We start from the raw sequence: 8,846 nt of genomic DNA, 5'->3' as shown, positions 1-8,846 counted from the left end.
ACACAATAATAGAATGGCAATGAATGTTAAAATTATGATGTTAAATAATATGTGTGTCTGGGAGAAGTGTGTTGTAATCCCAGCCTTTTGGACGTAAAAGCAAAAGAATCCAAAGTTCAACACTTCAAATCACAAGGTTGTTCTACTTATCATCCAACCCCTGGTGCCAAAGTCACTAGGATTGTCTATTTAGAAAGAACAATGATGTTTTTTAACTAAGAAAACTCTGAGGGATTTAGAAACTATGTCAGTAACCAGACTCAAAGACCAACTGTGGGAACAAAGTTTACCCTAGGGTACTCATCTGCAAGTGTCAAAGACTAGAGACAGAGATCAATATGGATATTATGGTCAAATATGGATATCTGATTAACATATAAACATATAGGGAGACATTTTAGATTCAAAATCCCTAAGAGCTACTGTGTCTGGGGATAGAAAGCTTATCGAACTATGAACATGTTTTATTTTTCTGAAGTTAAAAATATCATAGAGATTTTGGAACTCCCAAACTAATGCAAAGGAATGATAAAATCAGAGTATTTGTGGAGCCAAGAGGGAGCACAGGGCAGAAAGCTTAGCAATGCATCACAAGCTTCTTAGGAGAAGCATGTGACATTGTACTTATAAACTGCTCTGGTGAAAATGGCAGCATTCCTAATTAGCCAGTGCTATTTACCATAGCTCTGATCTTTGTCAAGTTCCTGTCGGATTCTAGGCACTGGGCTCTCATCTCTGAAACAGGGAGCAGTATTATCTGTCTTTCCAATCGAGAGAACAGATGTTGATCCTTTTTCGCCTGATGTGTGGAAAGCACCCAATAAAGAATAAGTCAGAATTTTATTATGTGCTGGCACTCAGATGTAAAATTTTAAGGATTTTCCTTTCCAAATAAGAGCACTGTACAAAGTCAGAATGAGGAAGAGAAAAGGGTATGGACTGATTGAAATTAAAGGTTTGAAATTTTGATGAAGGGAAGATTGAAGGGTGATTAAAGCTGTAGAACTGGAGGACAATGAGGTTGTGTTGGATCATGAAAGAAATTCATTTAGCAGAGAACGGACAGAGGCCTCTGAGGAATTAAATACAGGTTGATGGAGATTGTGGTACATACAAGCCAGAAGAAAAGCTATTTGAGACTTAGATACTATAATTTGCAAAGTTTTAAATGGCCCAAGGCTAAGAAATGAAAAGGAGATCAAAGAAAATAAAATTCTAGAGGTTAGAAGATCAAGCAAGCAAACTGTGTATGAGAATCTGATACAAGTTCTCACAGAAAAATCAGGATAAAATGATGATCTTTTTAATAACATTTTAAGTACCTTATAGCTACCTACCATTTACCTGCTAAATGACAAGTCAAAATTTAGCTTGACTAGTCTGGCCTCAGAACTCCAGCTTCTGACCAGGAGGTACACTATATATACCTTCTAATCAAATACTGTCATCTGTTTTTTTTTTAAATACATTTTTTTTTCTGGAAATCGTAGGTTGAACCCATGAAAGCCCAATCACTACCAGCTGTGCAGACCTTCCGTGGAGTGATTTTTCAAGGTTCCTAGAGCCACATAATAATACACACTATGGTCACTGCTCTTGACTGCCCACCAAAACACAAAGGAAAGAAATTATTACTGACGACCCTTAAGCATTTGTTCCTAAGTGTGGCGATTTGAAGGAGAATGGTCCAACAGGCTCAGAGATTTGAATAGTTAGGGAGAACAGTGCATGACAAAGTGCATGATTTCACGAATCAATAAGAATATTATATTTGAAAGTTGCTCCAGTTTAAAAGTTTAGAACTCATTCATTATGCTAATCACATTGGCATTTAATTTGAGGGTCTTAAATTAAAACAAAATTCACTCAGCACAATCTATTGGAGTTAAATTATGCGGTAATATTGAAACCTCTTAATCTGTAATTATCCTAATAATAAATAAATAAATGTAAATACAGTAAAAGAAAAAGAAAATTTACCTAATTACTCTAAAGCAATATGTATCTATAACTGATTATTAAAATACCAGTCTAAACTGTGTACTTTTGGTCAGGTTTTGCAAAATATTTGAAGAATTTCCTATATTAGAAGTAATTTATGGTTCAAGAAAGGAGCAATATGTATAATTTCCTAAAAGCGCTCTAGGAATATACTCTTCATGCATCTTAGAGTAAGATACATTGGTGAAAGTGATTCTATTTTGCAAAAACAAAAAATTACACTGATACTATTACCTTTAATCCCAGCACTCAGGAGGCAAGGGTAGATGAATCTCTATGACTGAATTAGCCAGGGTTCTCCAAAGTAACATAACTTACAGAATGAATCTTTCTCTCTCACCATAAATACATATTTATACATATGAGGATTTATTGTAATGACTTACAGGCTGCAGACTAATTCAATAACAGCTAGCTATTAAAGGAAAAGCCTCGAATCCACTAGTTTCTTAGTCCACTTTCTAGATATCTGTCTGAGTTGGTCTTTGGTATACACTGGAATCCCAAAGAAGTAGGCTCCAATGTCCATGTAGTTATGGATTTGCTAGTAAAGTTATAACAAGTAGGCTAAGAGAAAAGGCTTTCTTCTTTTGTGTGTTTATATAGGCTTCCAGAAGACGGTATGGTCCAGATGAGAGGTGCATTTTCCCAGCTCAAATAAAGGTGTATTTTCTTAACTCAAGATCAGGATTAAACATGCGTTTTTCCTAGTTCAAATAATCTGCATCAATGGTGGGTATTTTGTTGGTTTTTTTTCATAAGGTTATAGATAAGAAGTGAATTTCCCTACTTCAAATTAAGCAATAAATTGTGTGCTCTCCATTTTTGGATTTTAGTTAATTCCAGTTGTAGTTAAGTTGACAACAAAGAATAACCAACACAGTTAATTTGGGACCAGACAACTCTACATAGTGACTCTTTGCATTAAATATACATAGAAATATATTTATACATAATCAAAATCTTATAATCAAGTTTAATACAGAATTAAAAAGCTGCAAGCTCTTTTGTTTAAATTTCCATTTATTGTTCTAGTTTTAAAATATCCCTTTTCACTGACATTCAGCTGAGCAAACAAAATCAAAATACAGAAAGGGACTCTTTGAGGTTTTAAAGGTTTCAGAAGACAAGTCAAAAAATTTCCTGGAGAAAGATCAGAACAGTAAAATGACTAGCAGGAATGCTTATTATTGTTTTTTTTTTTTTTTGTCGCTTTGGCAGAAACTGTTTGGAAAGTTATAGACAATATACAATAGGGTGTCAGTGTTCGTTTCCAATGTGGGGAAAAAAAACCTGCCATATGTTACATTTTCAGGCCCCTTTGCTTGCATTCAAAAGAATGATTCAAAGCTGTTGGGCACAGCCATTGCAGACTGGCATCACTATATACTTGTAGATGTAGAGATGCTGCCTTAGAGCAATGGAAAGAGAGGAACCAACAGGATTTCTGTGTAAGACATGGTACTTCTGAAAATTCAGTTCACACACTGTCCTTAAAGCAGTCTGAGGACAAAGCACGAGAAACTGAGTTACATCAGATTGAAGGCGCTGAAGGATATCAAGAAGAGCCTCGGGGTGTGGAATCAGATACAAATGTACCTACCCCAAAGCTTGAAATACAGATTTCCTGATTGTGACAGGAATGGGCATTATCCTCTGTTTCAGAAATGCATAAGAGAGTTAACATTTTCCATTTTCTCAAAAGAAAGTAAACAAATTCAAAGAGAGGATCCAGCCATGGTGCAAGAGGCATCTAGCCAGACACCCCTTCCAAACCACAGGCTCGTAATGCTTCGGGGAAAGGAAGCCTTGGTGTTTTGGGATGCATCCCACGATGGAGTCCCATCCCATCAGGGTCTCTGAAGTGACACACTGGGCAGCGCTGGCTGATGATGGACACGGAGATGTTGGGCTTGTGGACAAACTGGTGGTATTTGAAATTATAGCTTAACAACCTATCATGAATAGTTTGTTCATATTTTATGCATCATTCCAATGTAATAAATAAATAAAATCTAAACCACAGAGTGCGACAGAATGTTGTGATCTTGACCATTTAGTATTTTGCAAATAATACATAATCTTGGTAAAATTCCTACATCTAGGAGAATTTCCCTGTGGGAAGAACAATTTTATTTTTCAAAATTTCTTTCCCACTCTGAGAGTCTAGAGAAAGCTACTTTAAATATTTACTGGGTTTATTTTTCTTTATTTTTCTCTATATGACCAGCAAAATGCTTTAATTAATTTCCCCTTTATTTAGCAACTTCGAAGAAGTTACTTAGACTCTGTTATGGAATATCCTTTAGTATATATAATGTGAACTACATATACATATATACATTTACCCTTTACCTGTGTTAATAGCAATCATTTTATTTCTATAATCAATAAATATTGAGCAATTAAATAATTATTCAGAGCTACAATTTGAAAAGCTCTACAAAGTCATTGCAATTTTCTACTATTTGAGATAAACAAATAGCTATTTTAGCCCTACCCTCCACCTTGCCATCTTCTACTAGATAATTATTATTTTGTGCTTATATTTATATAAATTTATACTATGTTAAACAATTAACTCCCCATTCCATATATTTTATGTAAAGAAAAATTTAAATGTAAGTATTTATTGGGAGGATTTGGAGAAATGGGAAGTGAATCTAGAGGGGTTATTGGGAGGAGTGAGAAATAATATTGTAAGGAATTCTTGAAAAAGTAATGAAATATTACATTAATAACATACACGCACAAATACAGTGTGTATGTTTGTGTGTGTGATTTTAAAATTTGTAGTACTTTTATTTACACATGGAAAAAAGAAACATGGAAAATAACATAAAAAGTAAGAGAGTTATGTAATAGTATTTTGCTATCTGATAAGAATATCTATATACACTTTTCAACGTTCCTATTAGCTCATATAAACACACCAAAGTTCAAATAAATGTTTTTCAATACACATCTGTTGTAGTTTGAATGAGAACTATCTCTTGTAGGCTGTAGCATCTGTATCTCTGGTCCCCATTTGATGGCACTGTGTGTGAAGGCTTGGGTGTTACAGCCTTGCTGGAATTGTGTCACTCGAGGTAAGCTTTGAATGTGTGCAAAAGTACCTGCCTTTGTTTCACCCTTGCTGTTGGTGAAGGATCGCTTAGCTTCCTCCTCTTGCCACGATGCCTACTGCTTGCTGCCATGTTTCTCAACCATCATGGACTCTTACCTTCTCTTATAATGACTCTGAATAAACTATTTTGTGCATCAGTTACCTTTATCACAGCATCAAAAAGCGACTAATACCACATTTTGACTAATATGGAGCTGCAGCCTGTAACTTTGATTTATCACTTAATATATGTCCACCTCATTTTTCTTTATTGTAGCAAAAGTTGGAGATCTGTCTCCCATCGTTGGCTTCATCCACAGTTCTCTCTGTTGTAATGAATTTGTTGCTTCTCAAATTTTGTTTACACAGAATTTCAATGGGGCTGTCAAGAGAAATATGAAGATATATTGAATCTTTCCTGTTCTTTTTTTTTTACTCCACTCATAATTTAAGCTGTTGAAATCTTCTGCAAGAAGACTCCATGGGTCTTGAACAGGAGAGAGATTTACGTGAGAAATTGTAGGATGTGGAGAGTTTCAGAAAAAGGATTATAGGGTAGAGCATCAAGTTCTGTTGCAGCCAAGTTGGGCAGGGTTTATTGAATGTCCACTCAGTCATTCATCTGAACTCACTAACCATAAGAGGATTTGATCTCCTTCCTAGACCTGAGTGTGCAAAGGTGCTAGCTTACTTTATATTTGAGGGGCCACCATCTTCCGATAAAATTGTTAAACTATAATTTTAGCAATATTGCCACATTTCACTTGGTATCTCTCAACAACATCCCTCGCACGTTTGTTGCTGATGGTCTAACACCACTCCTACAGCCATCATCCCTGGACTTTCCCTGAGTGTCCAATGGCATTGAAGATCCTTTTTCATTGTAAAAACAAGATTCTGTTCTTCAGTTAAGCATTGAAATTAATTCTTTTATGATCCCACTCTCAGCAATTCAGATATCCCTTTCTTGCTTGTTTAACAGTCAAGATATTACCTCTTATTTATTCAAATAGTCCACTCTAAGGAACATATACTTACCACTAATTTCTAAAAGCCTAACTTTCCAAGACACTAAAACCCATAAATTTCGTTAGGATTATAAGTGTGTTAGTTTGTGAAGGCTGCTATAACAAAATACCTTCAGCTGAGTAGTTTAGATTACAGAAATTGATTTTCTCTCAGTTCTGGAGTTGAGAGATCCCAAATCAATTTGTTTCTTTCAATACCACTCTTCTTGATTAATAGCTATGTTCCCATATCTTCTTGTGGTCTCTTCCTTGTACTGTCGTCTCATGGTTTATGTTTCTCACCCAAACATCAGTAAACTCCTATTAAGGATGTGATTAGATTAGATTAGGATTTGCCTTAAACCATCTCAATTTAATTTATCACCCTTTATGGACTTCTGTTTCTATAGGAATGGTTTGAGGTACTTGGAGTTATAACTTGAAGAGGGAAATTTCAGATACACAGTTCATCAGCAAAGTTAAGTGTGTACTGTAGTTTTGATACACACTTTCCAAAGCTTGTGTGTTGAAGTTTAATGGGCAGGTGACGGAAAGATCAGTCCAGTAAGGTGAGGACTGATATGGGGTTTCCCTTTGCTGTGACTACCATTGATTAATAAAGAACTCTCTTGGGCCTGTGCAGAATAGAGGCAGGCAGGGAAAACTGAACTGAATGCTTGCAAAAATAAGGCGGGGTCAGAGAGAAGCCATGTAGCTCCACCAGAGACAGACACTGGAACTTTACCTGGTAAGCCACAGCCTCGTGGTGATACACAAATTAATAGAAATGGTTTAAATTAAGATGTAAGAGTTAACTAATAAAAAGGTAGAGCTAATGGGTCAAGTAGTGATTTAATTAATACAGTTTCTGTGTGGTTATTTTGGGTCTGAGCTGCTGGGCAGTCGGGAAATGAACTAGCAGCCTCTTATAACAGAGGACCATGAGACTCTTCTGTAATTGTGGTGCTTTGAATGAAAATGGCTCCCATAGGCTTATTGGGAATAGGTGCGGCCTTGTTGGAAGTGTGTTGCTGGGGCCAGGCTTTGAGACTTCAGAAGTTCAAACCAGGTCTAATGGCTTACTGTTTCTTCCTGCTGCTTGCAGATCCTGATATAGAACTTTCAGTGACCTCTTTAGCACCATGTCTGCCTGCATTCCACCATGCTTCCTGTCATGAAAATGGACTAAGTGTCTGAACCCAATTAAAGTGTTATTCAGGTCATGGTGTCCCTTTAAAACAATAAAACCTTATCTAAGACAGTAATAAAAGGTATTAAAACCTTTATCGAAGAGACCACATGCAGTATTATGTGCCCCTGTTGCAGATATTCAATCTTTGAGAGCCACACCCTAATAAGACCAAAGCAACAACTCTGTGTTATAGGTGTGGGGGAGATACCATTAGCTAACACCTCCATCATTGGCTTAGAGCCACAAAGGCAATGAAAAGAAATCTTTCTTAAGTCAATTACTCAGTCATAAATATTTTATTCATGTAAAATATCATCTGAAGATGTCATTGTCTCATTTTCATACCCCATTTATTGTTAAATAAAAGTATAAATAATGGATTGCATTCAGATTTCCTTTCCTGTTTGACAGTCCAACCATTGGTCTACCAACTTTTAATACTCACTTATGTTGGCAGTTTAGAATTTCATAGTTTTGAAGATACTTCGATAGCATTAGTTGCTGCATCTTTAAAACCAATTCCATTGGTTTTTAAAAATGGTTTGGAATGCAGGACATTTTAGAGAAAGAGAAACCTACCTATTCTGAAGATATTTGGCCCTCAGTCATCAGACCTCAAAATTTGCATGGCATTAAATATAAGCAAATATAATTTCAACTAGAAATAAAATTAATCAGTAAAAGGTTGTCTATATCACTTTATTGCTCCCAAAATGACTTTTTTTTTAATGGGTGGAATCTCAGAACTTTACAAAGAATGGGCGATCGTATCAATTCTCGGCGAAATTAAATGACAAAGATAGTTCAACAATTTCTAAGTTATTTAAAAGGATCACTGGTTCCAAGGAATAATTCCAAATGTTTGCTGAAAGATCTCAGCGGAATAAAATGAGTTCTGCCACATCAAAGCCCTGACAGCTGCAAAAAGCAGCTGTGACTAAGAACCCTGAAGGCAATGAATTAATATTCAGCTATTCTGAAATGAAGTTATGAAATTGAGAGTGCTCAAAAATATAATAAGCTCATACCCATTTAAAATGACCTTTACAGACACCATGCAAATATATGCCAATCAGCTTTGCAATTAAAAGCTACATAATTAGTTCTGTGAGTCCATGCCAAAAGTATGTCACCATTCTGTTAAATTTAAATTGTGCTGTGTGGTAAATGAGGGTGAATATTCTCAAATGTTGTCCTATTTAGCATAGTCCCCTCTACATACATACACAGTATACACACACATATACATACACACGTGCACAAATACACACAAACACACACATGGAGTCAGAAAAGCAGCACAAATCTGGAAAGAATTCTTGATTGGCAAACACCAAGGAAAAGTTCACAGGGAAAATAGCTTTACATTTAATTTCTCATATTTCATGCATGCAAAGGAAAGCTGGCAATTTTTTTTCCTAAGTATCATTTGTTGCAATCTGAGGATTGCTTATTCTACGAAAATACTGTAAAGATGTCCAAATGTTCTTTTTTCATCTGCCTTATTAAATGACAAGCATTTTGATTCCAGATGGAATAT

The sequence above is a fragment of the Myodes glareolus genome, chromosome 26 (assembly GCF_982192425.1).
Source record: "Myodes glareolus chromosome 26, mMyoGla1.1, whole genome shotgun sequence".
Lineage (NCBI taxonomy): Eukaryota > Metazoa > Chordata > Mammalia > Rodentia > Cricetidae > Myodes > Myodes glareolus.
This window is presented reverse-complemented; position numbering follows the sequence as displayed.